The 15080-nt window shown below is 42.5% G+C and overlaps 1 long non-coding RNA gene across 2 annotated transcripts in view; it reads right to left on the bottom strand.

Moving 5' to 3' along the window:
* Positions 1-3261: 3261 nt before the first annotated feature.
* LOC144239485 (uncharacterized) overlaps positions 3262-15080 on the bottom strand; it is a 138902-nt gene continuing 127083 nt past the window's right edge. For both annotated transcript variants that reach the window (XR_013337446.1, XR_013337445.1), the window contains one exon: positions 3262-3443. This is a non-coding gene — a long non-coding RNA (uncharacterized LOC144239485). The remainder of the gene's footprint in view (positions 3444-15080) is intronic.

Raw genomic sequence — 15080 nt, 5'->3', positions numbered from 1 at the left:
GTGAAGACCTCATGAGCGTATTTTGAACTGATACACTGCATAAATGTCTCAACAGATTTCTCCTGGAGTAGTTAGATTGACTCTCTATAACCAGGGAAGAGAGCTTGTCGAGACCATGAACCAGGTGCTCCTGGAATAACAGAAGAGATGGAGTGCTTGCTTCTGTGTAGATCCTACAGCTTTTCTTTAAATTTTTTTTTTTTAGGTTTTATTTATTTCTAGGAGAGAGACAGAGAGAGACAGCGTGAGCAGGGTAGGGTCAGAGAGAGAGGGAGTCACAGACTGAAACAGGCTCCAGGCTCCGAGCTGGCAGTCAGCACAGAGCCCGATGCAGGGCTCGAACCCACGAGCCGCGAGATCATGACCTAAGCGAAAGTCGGACGCTCAACCGACTAAGCCACCCAGGCGCCCCGATCCTACAGCTTTTCAATCTGAGCTGTCAAAGGATCATGTTAGCAGGAGCTCTTATCTTTCACATACATAAGATGTCTTTTTTCTGCTTGTCCCTTCCAGCTCAGGGGAAGAAGGTATTACAACACGCCTCTCTGGGTGCTATTTATTAAATCTTCTACTGCTTTTGTGAAATAAAGAAAGAAGTTGTGTTGTTTTTATAAGAGTTGAAAGAAAAAGTTGAACAGGAATGGTTTAAGATTCAGGTCGGAGATTAGTGGGAGTTCAGGAACAGAGGAGAGGGCCCTGATTCCTTACTGTTGGTGTAACAAAGCACCCGGGAGACAAACTCAGACGCCCACAGGGAGCACTGAGGTATAAGAAGCAGGTGGGTGGGCTGGAATGTAAAAATAGCAACAGCACACATGGGAGGAGAGGTGTCAAGCAACACGTGGGTTATAATAGGACAAGTTCTCGGGCCCTACCCCCAGCTGCCAAATCACAAACGCCGGGGTGGAGCCCAGCAATCTCCAGATGGTTCCGACGGATAGTAACGTCTGAGCAGCACTGCCATAAGGCATAGTCAGAGGCAAACTGATGAGCTGCACTCCATGTGAAGGACAGACTTTTCTCAGCTGTTTTTGATTTTGCCTTGAGGGACATGGAACCTAGATTTCCAGGCCTTCCAATTTCATAAAGAGAGGACATATGTCTGAATTTTTATGTGACATCTCCTGATTTTTAAAGTACTGGCCCTAAGTAAACAAGCAACCAAAAAGTTCTGGTCACCAAATATAACCCTGGTCAACATTTTACCAGGAGCTACTAGTTTGCAATCTCTAGTAAAGTGAAAAAGCATACAGTTTATTTATGTATTTATGTATGTATGCATGTATTTATTTACTTATTTATTTATGAGAGAGAGAGAAACTATACATCGGGGAGGAGCAGAGACACAGGGAGAGAGAGAATCCCCAACAGTCTCCACACTGTTAGCATGGAGCCTGGTATGGAGCTCAAACCCACAAACTGCGAGATCACGACCTGAGTAGAAGTCAGATGGTTAACTGAGGCCCAGGTGTCCCAACAGTACCTGTTTCACAGGGTCCTTACGAAGGCGGGGTGAGGTAATGTGTACAAATAACTTATTCAAGGGCTTGGTACATAGCAAGTGCTCTGTAAATGATACTGTTTTAATTCTTCTGTTTAAACAAGGGACTCACTGGGACCACTGGGAAAAAGAAAGCACTAAACCAGGAAGAGTAGGGAACTTGTTGGCTTCTCTAGGCCACGTAGTACTATGTAGTATCCAGAGTATACGGCAGTCTCATCCAAGGACCGTGCTGGGCTAATAGTAGGAAGGGGGTAGTTGGATGGGTTTGACTCCCTAGAAGATTCCCATAATCCCCTATGTCATTCTGGAAAATCTGCTCACCTACGGCCAGAAACCAGCCTGGGTTGGGAGTAGGGAACCTGGCAAGTCTTAAATTCCTGGAAGCCTAAATAAGCAGGTGATGTTCAAAACAAGCTGTTGACAACAGCCAGGTAACCTGTGGTAGGACCTCAGAACCACCCATGGACCAGTATGTCTGAGGGTGTGGGGCAAGGGGAAGTAGGAAAAAGATAAAAAGTGGTATGACCTGGAGGCTAAGTTGGCATCCAGGGCCTATATGAGGTGGAGCAGATACCAGGTCTGTGGGCAGCCACGATTAACTCTAGGCCCCATATCTGGAGAGGCTGAGGCAGCCGATATATTTCCTGTCTTAATCTAGACCAGCTCAGCTCCTGGGCATGAATGAGCCTGTAGGTGGTAGGCAGTGGAGAGTCCTGTGAGTGGCTGGGAAAGCTTGACAGATGGCGTGGGCAATGGAATATCATTTTTTTTTAGGAAGCAAGATTCCACAGTGCTAATTAAGAGAGTCAACTTTGGGTCAGAATGTAGGATGCACTGGATGAGGAATCAGGGGGAAAAGGCTTGTCTTGGCCAGACATGACAGAATCTCAGTGCTTGGGCCACAAATCCACTCAACTCCACTCACAACAGAGACCTTTAACTCATTAGAATACTGTATTCTCTTCTGCTGAGCCCAGATAAGGCATCAACATCTTCTCAAAACTCTGCCCCAATTCCAATAGATGGAAGCTGGGATATAAAGCCCCTGGCCTGGGTGCCAGTTGGTACAGGGTGATGACAGTTAGTGCCGACAGTTTTGACTGGGGGGAGGGCGCAACCATGAAGAAAGCCAGGTCAAAGTTCACAGTAAGTGTTCAAGTCTGAAGAGTGGGAGAAAGTTTGGTGATATCAAGAAAAGCACTTTCTGGGGTGCCTAGGTGGCTCAATTGGTTAAGCATCTGACTTTGGCTGAGGTCATGCTCTCATATTTTCTGAGTTTGAGCCCCGCATCAGGCTCTGTGCTGACAGCTCAGAGCCTAGAGCCTTCTTCAAATTCTGTGTCTCCCTCTCTCTCTGCCCCTCCCCCGCTACACTCTCTCTCTCTCTCTCTCAAAAATAAATAATAGAACATTAAAAGTATTTTTGAAAAATAGAACACTTTCTTTTGAAACAAATACACAAAAAACATGTAAGCAACCACCCCTCAAGGAATTCAGAAAAGCGAGCAGGTTGAGGGACAAAAGATGACGAATTCACATTTGGAGATCCTGGCAGAAGGAGGAGGAGCCGTGTCCATCATGCCTTTGACATGTCAGATACTTCTCAAGCAGTCACTGCTTTTAAACGTGGTATCCCTGTATGTGATGCTTTGGGACGATGCAGACAATGAGTTGGCTACTTGGTCCCTGAGAAGCTCAGGAGATAATGAGGTGTAGGGACACCCACACACGGCTAATGACATGTATAACGCAAACAAGTCAAACAGAAACCACACATGTGTATTTCAGGAAGAGGTGACAGACGGGAGAAACGAAGCAAGTCAGGTCGCTGAAGGTGGAGCTTGAAGAAGTTCTGAGCTGGAACATAATAACTGGCCCAGGATACGATCAGAATTGTTCCATCCGTATGGGGAGTTGTTCAAAACGGACATTCTCGTGGCCTGAGAATACAAAAACAATCGCTGATGTCATCATCTTACAGCACTGATTCATTAAGCATCAACAGTATTCTTCACATTGTGCTACTTGTCAAAAATCTCTTCTTCAGAGGAACCCACAGACGCATGGGTGAGTGACAGGTGGCAACGTATTATAACACAGCACGGGAAGCGCTCAGACATCAGTATGCACAAAACGATACGGGAACCCACAGCAGGATCTAGAGCACCGTGAGAGGGGGAGCATGGTTGGGGCCCTAGAGGGGATGAAGGTGGAGCTGCAATGAAAGCGAACTAGAAAGATCCGTTCATTTATTCATTATTGTCCATTCCCAAGCAGAGTTTTCCAGGCCTCTGAGGTATCGCCCAGCAGGAGAGGAGAAGCGTGTAGGTGTGGAGAACAACTCAGGGTGGGCTCTTTAATGCAGTTCCTCAAGCCTGATCCTGGCAACAGGCCAGAGGGTTTTGGATCACCTTTTATTTATTTAGACATTCATTCATTCATTTTTTTTTTCCAGGGAAGCATAACAGAGCATTTGTAGCTTAAACTATTGTAATTCTCATATGCTGGCTGGTTTCCAGAATAAGCTGACTGAATAAACTCACCACCTTTCAGGGCAGCCACTCCTAGGAATCTCTATGTACCAATCTCTGCAAAAGTCTTCCGTACCAGGAAAATTAAAGGGAAGTGCATCTCAGAAAGTTGTTAGGAAGGCAGATTCTTTTGCTTGTTGCTGGGTATCACTGTTAAGTCTCTCATCTTCTTTAAACTGCATTTTGTTTTATGTTTAGTAATTTTTATTTTTAATTGCAGTAAAAATCACATAGCACAAAGTTTACTACTTCAGCCATTTTTAAGTGCAGCGTTCAGTAGAGTTAAATACATTCACGTTATTGGGCAACCAATCTCTAGAACTTTTTTTATATTGTGGAATTGAAACTGTATACCCATTAAACAAGTCCCCATTTCCTCCTCCCCTAGTCCCTAGTAACCACCATTATACTTCCTGTTTCTATGAATCTGACAACTTTAGGTCTCAGATAAGTGGCAGCATACAGTATTTATCTTTTTGTGTCCGGTTTATTTCACATAGCATAACGTTTGCAAGGTTCATCCATGTTGTAGCACGTGTCAGAATATTCTTCCTTTTTAAGGCTGAATGATATTCCATTGTATGTACATACCATATTTTGCTTATCCATTCATCCATGACTGGATATTTGGGTTATTCCACCTCTTGGCTCTTATAAATAATGCTGCTATGAACATCACTGTGCAAACATCTTATTAAGATCCTGCTTTCAATTTTTTGGCTCAGTTCCCAGAAATGGGATTGCTGGGTCATGTGGTAGTTCTATTTTTGATTTTCTGATGAATGGCCATACTGTGTTCCTTAGCAACTGTACCACCTTACATTTAGTATCAGTCAGGTCTGGGTGGAGCCTCCCAGAGCTCCTGGATTACCTTTAACTCCTGACAAGGTTAAGGCCTCATCCTCTAGCAGTCCTTTGTGGAGAGGGAGGCTGCTGTCCTCATAGGGACAGAGAAAAGACTAGGACACCTTCAATGGGGGTATAGCAATCCCTCCAAGGAACTGAATCATAGTGTGAGGCCCAAGCATAGGGTAGATCACCTGCCAAACTGCCAAGTGATCTCTGCTTCTTCCAGGGAACATGTCCATCCATGTGTCTGGGAACCCTGTACCATTTGGAAGTCTGCTCTAGCTGATGTGATACCCTTAGCATTTGATGACATCAAGACCCTTGATATTCAGTAGTATACCATTAAATTCCTTTTTTCCCCATGGCTCTCCAGTATTGATCCCTGCCTATCTCTGCTTCTACTGCCATAGTTTTTGTAATGCCATCAATGTCCCTAAAAGGGGGGTTCCCCTTTCCTTTAGATATACTCATCTAGAAGACCAGGAATTCTCCTCTTAAAAGGAGCAGTGAGTTTTGCCATCAGGAGAATTAGACCTACCCCTGGGGTGGGGAGGTGAGATAATTAGAACCTTGGAGATATGTAAAAATACTAATCTTAATGTGACAAAAGGTTATATCCTCCAGAAAAGTGAGAATTTTATAATGACTAACATTCCTGAGAATGGGACAAAACAAGAAGTCAAATGCAAATTCTCGGAGCAGACAACTCCATTTGTATCCAAGAGGCTTCAAGGTTTGGAACCCTTGGAAACACATCTGCCCATATAATATGATAAAGGCAAAAAGAAGGTGATCCTGACTCTCTGCTATATCACCAGAAAATTTTATACCTGGCATGCTCAGAGATGTCCTTCTTCCCACTTTGGTTCACCTTCCAAACAAGTCAGACCTAACAGTTCCCAAGAGACCCAGTTCTTCATTTAGGGCCCCAAAGACTAGATAAGAAACTGGCCTGTCTGCACAATGTTTGAGAACCCACACAAGCAAATATCAAGGAGGCAAACTGTGCCATTTTTCCTGACCCCAGAGGCTATGTACACTGTAGCTTATAGTGACTTCAATTCCTTCCAGAATGTGGTCTTCTGCTTAGGGATGGTAGAGGCCCTAACATAGATGTGAGGTATGGGATGCATATCTCCTAGGCCCACTTCAGTTTTGTGCCTCAGTGCCTTTGACAGAGTGAGCATCTTCCAATGTGACATGTGCTTTTCACATTTAAAAGCACCTATTTTTCATTTAACCCAGTTCCTGAAATGCACCAAGGAAAGGGTCTTCTATTGCAGTACTGGGTGAAAAGCTGTGTGTGCTAGATTTTTCAGGAAAGCACACATCAGTCTCCAGCAGGGGATGTTAGTCTAATTTTCATGTGACTTTCCTGGGCTTATCGGACTTTAGAACCTATGCCCAATGTTTCATGCAGTTCTACTGGAATCATCTCTGTGGTGTGTTATTTCACCTTTTTGATGCTCATTTTTCTCATCTGTGTATGGAGAGTTGGACAAAGACATCTCAAATATCCCTGCAATATTCAGTGATTCCACTGGGGAAGGAGGAACTGTAGGAAATAACTGTCAGCACAAAACCACAAAAGAACGTCTGCCCTTTCTTACTTTTATTCCCTCCTTGCATGTGTCTTTTAGAGAAGCAAGTGGTAGGAGTCCCAAATAAGAAAGCACACTAAAATGCTTAAAATGGTGGTGCCAAGGGCTCCTCCAGCATTGGCTTGCTAATTCCCAAGGCAAAGAGTTGCACTGTTGGGTAGCTTACTGTTCTTCTTGCTAGAAAAAGCCTTCTTAACATTAACCTTGACTTGTCTCCTCCTACCTTATTAATTCAAATCTTCCCCATGAAGATTACATGGAACAGGTCAACTTGTTTCAATATGCATCGTGGTGGGGTGTATGCATGTGTGTGTACATATACTGACACCTTCATACTGGATCCCTATAGTTGTGTGTGGTCTATTGTGGGGTCTTATATACCAATGCATTGGTATATTTTATGAAACCAGAAAGACCTGTATTATGAATGAGGCTGATGTAATTTGGTGAACTATGATTTATGGAAACTCTTTACAGGTTAAATGGGGGAATAAAGGAGGTGGTTTAAAAAAGCAAATTGTCCCCTGACACATTCCTCTTGTTAAATTGACTTATAGCCAATAGTGCATTTTTTAACATAAGTCAGTGTCCTCTATACTGGAAAAATTTCCTCTCAACTTTCCTTCTTTACTTCTCTTCCTGCTCCCAATTCAGGCTTTGGGTCAAATGTAGTCTTTGCTACTACCAGCTAGCTCTGTGACCCAACATAAATGTCTTCATTCCTCTAATCCTCAGCTTTTTTATTTGTGGAGGCTGAGTAATGGCTCCCCAAAGATGGTGTCTTCCTAATCCCTGGAAACTGTGACTATATTAGGTTACATGGTAAAGAGAAATTACAGTTGCAGATGGACTTTAAGTTGCCAGTCAATTGACCTGAAATGGGAAGACTATCTAGGATGATCCATATGGGCCCAGAGTAATCCCAAAGGAAAATGAAGGCAGAAAATGTCAGAGTATGGTATGATGTGACTTTAAAAAACTCAGCTAGTCTTTGCTGGCTTTGAAGATGGAGGAAGGGTACCACATGCTCAGGAATATGGGTGGCCTCAAGCAGCTGGAAAAAGCAAGAAAATGATTCTTCCCTACAGCCTTCAAAAAGGACTGCAGCCCTTCAGACACACCCTGATGTTATTTCATGGAAACCTGCATCAGACTTCTAAAGAACCACAAGATGATAAATTTGAGTTGTTTTAAGGCATTACATTGGGGTTCTTTGTTATAGCACCAATAAAAAACTAATGCACTCTCTGTGAAATGCAGTTAATGATGGAATCTATCCTAAAATGACTGCCTGGACAGTTCCGGTTAACCTCCACTGCCTGATACGTACCAAGTACTCAGTATATAGATGCTATTTTTAAGCCTTCTCCCAACTTACCCCAAAGCCAAAGGTGATGGTACATTGGAGGCTCCATTGCAAATCCTACTATGAATGGGCTTGCCAGCAGCAGCTCTCCAGGAGCCAGTTGACAGCAGAAGAAAGCACAATCCTTTCAAACCCATTTGGCCAGGGCTGACTGTCTGCCAATTTTCTAAAGGGATTTTCATTTTTAAATTAAAGTGATAGATCTACCTGTCTGCATCTTTATGACTGTGGGAGCAAGCTTCACGCCCAAGAGCCAACTTTGCTTTTCCTACATATTCATTCTTGTTTTAATTTGTATATTTTATAAAGAAGCCATGGATAACTCAGCTTTAAAGTAATTCCCTGTCTATAAGCCTTTAAAACCTTACTTGGGGACAACAACAGCTCATATCATGGATAAATTCAGTGAAAAGAGAGGCTATTTCTGGCAGGGTAGAGAATAGATCCAACACTTTCTGGGAAACTTTTCTCTTGGCCCTTTGCCTGACCACCACACTCTCTATAGTCACCACCTCTCTCCCCTCCCCATTTTGCAGTTACCCCAATATTCCAAGAAATTGCCCAATTCTAAGGACTTTCAAAACCTTAAGTCAAAGTATGGTTCCACACGCCTTAGGTAGATGCAACAAAAGGGCAAAATCCTTCAGTTGGGGGAGGGGGGTTCTTTCCCTTTGGTTACACAAAACAATGTTAATGTAACATTTAGGGTGGAGACTTTACATGTTAAGTCAGAAAAGCTTTATTTATGGCCCAAACAGCTGTTGTAAGGTACTTGCCTCCCTCTTGATGGTTTGGGGATTATCCTATAGGCCTAACCTTAATGTTATGCTAGCCCTTATTTGGATTCCTTTAATCCCAATACCATCTCACCATTTGCATTTGTTGTCTTTGGCATAAAAAATTTAAAAAGAAAGAGAACCTTTGTTGATGGCACAATCAAGTCAACACAGCATTTACATGGACAGGGGTATGGTGGCAGATTCAAACTGAGAAGTCTGCTTTGGTAATGGGGTAGGGGGAGCAAGGAGAGGGCTGCTGGCTGGTCTGTTTGGGGTTTTTCTTTTCTGATTTTGGATGGGTCAGATGTTTCCATTCCTTTCATGCTGTTGGTACATGTACATGCATGTTCGTGGAAGATCAACATTTCAGAGTGGTATGATTTTCACGTTTTCTTTCTATATCTTCCATGAAGAAGAAGCAATGAAAAAGCCTCTTGAGATCATTTGATTTTCTACCCACTCCCATCAGCAGCCTACTTAGAGGGCTGTAAGTGTCCCAAGGGACTTCTCATCTCTATTCCCAGTCAGTGGAACTTTTATTGGCTTACTATGCTTTCGTATCTGGGCCCCACAGAGATAGTGAGACAGAGCCAATTAGGATGAGCCAGGGAAATAGCTAGCACAAGTGAGGAAAGATTCTGGAAGTGAGCCATACCTGGAAGGAATATGGGAATGGATGTAATTGTATAGAAAAGAGAAGGGCTTTTGTGAAGAGAGCCTAATTAAGGAAAGAAGAAGAGAGCCTTCAGTGTATATTGTCTGAAGGACAGAACACAGTCCCTCTCTCCTTCAGGGGACCCAGCTCTAAAGAAAGGACTTGAGTGACAAGTGGGTGCATGGAGTTGAGACACAAAGAATCTTCTGACCATGAGGACAGAGAGAGATGGTTTCATTTATTTTTCCAGGTAATTCATATATATTTCAGATGGGTAGTTTTCTATGTGTTCTGTTATAATGCAATTCATACTAGATAGGGGGAATGACTCTCTCATGAATTCTTCCAAGCTCTCAGCCAGAACCCTGAATTCTAGAAGTTTAACCTTAAAAACTATTTATGTAAAAAAAATTGTTTTAACTGAAGGAAAGCAACACATTTTAGCAACACCACAGGCTGGGAGAGTTTACTGCCTTCACTTTGAGAAGAGGAAAACTCAAACCTAAAAAGCATTAGCATTCTTTTTTTTCTCCACATACAAGCTGAATAAAACTATTTTTGTTTGTTTATTTGTTTGTTCATTTTTTGCTAGTTTTCCAACATTGACTCTGGATTTGATCTCTGGCAGTGCAGAAAAACCTAAAATAGAACTGACTTTTAAAACTTGCCATCCCCTGAATCTTCTTTGCTTATAGTCCTCTCTTTGTTGAAAAATGTGCTTTTACTAAGAATGAATAATATTCAAGGTACTCTTAAAGATCACTATTTTCTCTTTACCAAGGGGAAGCACATGCCCAAGTGACAAAGTCATGAGTCTGTGTTTTCACTATGTTACTTACTATGGAGGGCTGGAGGATGGAAGGGTGCATTCTGAAATGGTTGAAACACTGCTAAAAATTACAAAAATTGGGGTGGTCAGAAAAATGCTGTACTTACTGTAAGACAATTTGAAGGGTTTGGTTTAAAAAGTGGCTGCACCTAATATCAAGGTTTCAAAATCAAGCTCACACTTACTTACTAAGTTCCCATTATGTATCTTCAAAAAGAAACCAATATATCTGCTGCTATCAGAGAGCTCAGGCCTACGGAAAAATTGGAGGCAAGACAGGATTCAATCGCCCTTCCTTCTCCACACTCCAACTACAGTGTTACAACATGATATAGATTTGCCTCCCTGCCATGAAAATTGGAACACAGTGGCCCTTTGCTTCCAAAATAAATAAGAGTTAGGTTTCCCAGCATTTCCCGTCTTTTCCAGGTTCATTCCAGGAGCTTGGCTTTAAACAAGATTAAACATGCACACAGCTGAAACCAGACTGGGTACTATGGAAATGTGGAAAGAGTGGACTTAAATCTTAGCTCTTCAAGACAGTCTAGATTCATTCCACAGCAAATGTTACTCACAGCTGCTACTCTTCTGGTAAACAGAAGAGAAAAGAAGAAAGAAAGAGGTTATTATCTGCCTATTTAAACTATCCCAAGTTGAGGGGCCAATAGATAATATGGTAACCACACAGCATGATTTTTTTATTTTTTAAGTTTTACTTGACTGGAAAGATTGCCTACGGGGGTCTCTAAGTTCTGAATGAAGAGAAAAACACTTGTTAAACACTTGGCTTTAGTACACCTTGAACATCTCTACAGCAGAATTAGGACTTGAATCTATTTCTCCAACCTAAATTCACCATTCACTAAGTTTCCTTGTATTGTTGGTGACTGATGCAGGACAACCATTACTATGCTTCATGAGACCTCTTTGCCATCTTTAAGAATAAAACTGATTTAAGAAATGAGAGAACCAGGTAATGTTCATTTGGACAATTAACATTATGCGTGAAGGCCTGCTTATCTAAGCCCATGAAAGGCAGGTGACACTCTGATCTCAACTCAAAATACACACATCAGGAGTTAGAGACCTCAGAGGTTGCCTGACTCTAACCTTCTCATCCACTATGAAAGAGGAAGCTGAGTACCAGAAGAGATGCCATGTCCTTCTAGCATTTTCTTAGGGGGGTTTACTTTCTCTTCCCTCCATGTAACTTAAATAGCTCAAGAAGTCCTGTAAACAGACATGCCTGGTTAAGAATTCCACAAATATCATAACTACCAGCACTTGGCACAGAGCCAGAGAGGGGGATGTTCTGGGTGGTCATTGTTGAGAGGTCAGTTAAGAGGTCAGGATAAGGGGAATTTTGGCATAGACTGCTGCAGGAAGTTAACAAAGACACAAAATCATAATTCACTACTCCCTTACAGCCTGTTTATAAAAGTCCCATCAAGAATGGCCCATGATTTAGAAATGAGCACAGATTGAGAAATGCTCCCGTAGTAAGATGTTCCAAGGCATTTGGTGGCGGTTTATTCCTGATCTCCAAATCCTGGGTTCTAGATGAATCTCCTAAGCTAAGACATTTGGTCTGCCTGTGTGTGTGAGTCACCATCTTACTCTGCCACTGGTCATATCAACCATTGTGGTACGTGGGCTTCAGACCCACTTAGGGTTTACTCTAGGTGACTGAGGAGGAGGAGTCAAGAGATAGTCTGTGGCTAAGGTAGAAGAAACCAAATGAACAGTGAGGGGGGTCTAATCTGACCTGCCACTTCAAGACCAGAAGCACCAGCCTCTCCGGAAGCTTGTTAGGAAAGTAGAATCTGCAGTTTCTCAAGACCTTGAGGTAATAATCACATATGCATTAAGCTTTCAGAGGCAGTGCCCAGTCCCATTCTCAGAGATTCTGATTTAATTGTCTGGGATTGTGATGTGGGCAAGGAGCTTTCAAAAGATTCCCCGGGTGCTCCTAAAGGGGAGCCATAGCCAAGAAGTGCTACAGAGCTCCAGAATGTAGTCATGCACTCTGGCTGAATATATGGCACTGGGTAAATTCTCCTGACATACAAGGAATTGCAACTTATTGTTGTTAATATTCTATGCAGAAATCTCCACAGAGGTTTAGAGGAGATTTTTTAGAAGAAAACAGTGAAAAGGCAAATGCTAGGACAGCTGGGTAAAGAGGGAGGGAGACATAACTGTAGAACACAGTAATTGAGATTAAATGAATTAATATATGAAAAACAGTTAGAATAGTGGATTATGGTGTAATCAGGGCTTTATAAATATTAGCGTTTTTTGTTCCTATTATCGTTCCTATTATGAAGACTATGGAGTTGAATAGACGGAGGATACTACAATAGCTACTTTCATTTTGTGTCTCCTAAAGCCCAGCCCTTTACATTCATTTCCCTCGCATAATCCTGACAACAACAATTTCAAGAAGATATTATTATCCCAGTTCACAGGTGAGGAAACTGAGGCTTGGAGAGGTATCTTAGTCTGCCTGGGGTTGTTCTAATAGAATACCACAGACTAGGTGGCTTAAAAACACACACTTATTTCACACAGTTCTGGAGGCTGGGAAGTCCAAGATGAAGGTGCCAACCAGTTCAGTTCTTGCTGGGGGCCCTCTCTCTGGTTTGCAGATGGCTGCCTTATTTCTGTATCCTCACAGGCAGAGAGGGAGAGAACTCAGGTCTCTTCTGCTTATCAGGGCACTAACCCCATCATGAAGGTCTCACCTTCGTGACCTTATCAAAAGGAATTACCTCCCAAGGCCCCACTTCCCAATACCATCGGATTGAGGATTAAGGCTTCAATATATGAATGTTGGAGGGACACATGCAGTCTGTAACAGGATATGAACTATACTACCCAAGGTCAGAATTCAAACCCATATCTACCTGAGTCCAAGTCAAGCACTTAACCTCAACCAAGCTGAGGGTTATCATTGTTTCCCCAGGATGGAGAGGATGGAAGCAAGCAAATAGAGGCTGAGAAAAGAAGGAGAAAGAGAAATGCTCCTGATAAATTCCAAATGGCATTGATTGACTATTCCCAGTTCTGAGACTCCCACTGCCCAAAGAGCAGTTACAGGCTCTTGCCTCTGGAATAAAGTAAAACTTGATCATTGGAGTTAAGCTCATCACTGTATTCAAGAGACATATTCTGCCCCTGGCTGGGTTCCAGCTAATGAACCTCCCCAGCCAGTCACAAAAGAGGGTGGAAAGGAGTGAGTGCCAAGCCCAAGGCATTTTATTAGCAAACTGCTAGAATCAGAAGAGAATGTCTATCAGGTTGGCTAAGAAAACACTAGAAGCCATGTGGGTTGTGGAGCTGTACAGGATCTGCAGTATCAGAACCCGGTCAGATGCAGCCAGTGTGGATTTTTGAGGGCAGGCCTGGCGAAAGAAGCCAATGGATTTGTTTGAGTTAGGTATTTTTTAGAGGAATTACTGTGATAAGAGACCAAAGAAAGACCAAAGCCTAGGATTATATTCACCTAAAATTCCAGAAAGCATTCAATAAGGTTGCACATTAAACTCAATTGCCACAGGCTATAAATCATGGTAGGGGGTAAAATAGCTCAATGTGAAGATAAAATGCTTCTCAAAAGGAAATAAAAATGGATAAAAAGAGGTAACATCGTTGGCTAGGAAGAGGTTACTCACAAGGCTGGTTTGATCTTTCCACACTTACATAAGTTAATCAGGAGGCAAAAACTTAGGTGGTTATTCATTATTATTTTTCCCAGAGAGAAAATAAATGGAACCATACTATTCGTAGGCTAGCAGAGTAAAAAATCTGCTCTTGAGCCCTCTCCTCCCAATTCTTCCTTGGATAACTATGGCATGCCTCTATTGTGCCAGGCACTGTTGTAGGCACTTGAGCTAATCAGCAAACCAAAGGCACAAAAATCCCGACCTTCCTGGGGTTTGCATTATAATGGATGTGTAACAACTGTATACATAGTGCTTTAAATTGGGCATAAACACCTATATCATCAATATATATGAACCCCAGGATCATTGTCCTAGTTCAAATAGTTTAAAAAGGAAATAGGTGAACTCTAGGGTTGTTTGTTACAAATGTCTCCTACCTCCACAGAGGTTACATGTCAAGGCTTCTAGAATTTCTTCACTTCCAGGTTAGGATTAAGGGGGTATTATAAGCCTTCAGTTCCTGATGTAAGCATATGTATGTGGACCTTTGCCCCAGCAGAACCTAAAGCTTCTTGAAGGTAGGAATCATAGCACCATTTTTATCTTCCACATCTTTGGCTGGCTCACGGGAAACTGAGTTCTAACCTGCAAATGTCACTGACGTAGTTACAGGTTTTCACAAACAAGAGGAGACCACAGAAATAGCCACAATAACATCTCTGAGCACATGAAAGATTAGTACTAAGACTGTGGCAAACAGTTCTCCATTGCACAGAAGCCAGAAGAAAGTGAGGAAGTGGATGTGAAGGCTGCTCAGTGCCAGAACAGGTTGACAAAAACATCAGCAGAACTTTCTTTCTCTGGAAGTACTTAGAATGAAAAAAGACTCTTCTGAGCCTAAGGACACTTGGTTGGAGGCTTCTAAAAACAGAGAGTGGCAATAATCTCTTACGTCAATTCTAACTTGTGGCAGCAACTTAAAAAGCATGATGCTGGCAGGGTGGGACAGAGTTCCGAGCAGTATTTTTGGAGACAGCGTTCCCCAAAAGGACCTGTGTCAGTGGGTCACAAAGTTTCACTGGAAGATGGAGCTTTTGCATGTAATAAACCTAATGCTTGAGCCCCATTCTCCAGTGGATTGAGTGAGCTTTGATAAACTATGGTAACTCTGAAGCCCTGATTGGCCAACATAGAATGGCAACTTTAATAGGGGACTAAAATTATCTTCAAGGTCAGTCCTTGTCCAAAAGATTGTGGATACGGCCTCCCACTATTCTAGGGAATGTAGGCAACAACCATGGT

Source organism: Crocuta crocuta, unplaced genomic scaffold, assembly GCF_008692635.1.
Source record: "Crocuta crocuta isolate KB4526 unplaced genomic scaffold, BGI_CrCroc_1.0 scaffold383, whole genome shotgun sequence".
NCBI classification, from domain to species: Eukaryota; Metazoa; Chordata; class Mammalia; order Carnivora; family Hyaenidae; genus Crocuta; species Crocuta crocuta.
The sequence above is the reverse complement of the archived record's forward strand: the minus strand, read 5'-3'. Positions and strand labels throughout refer to the sequence as shown.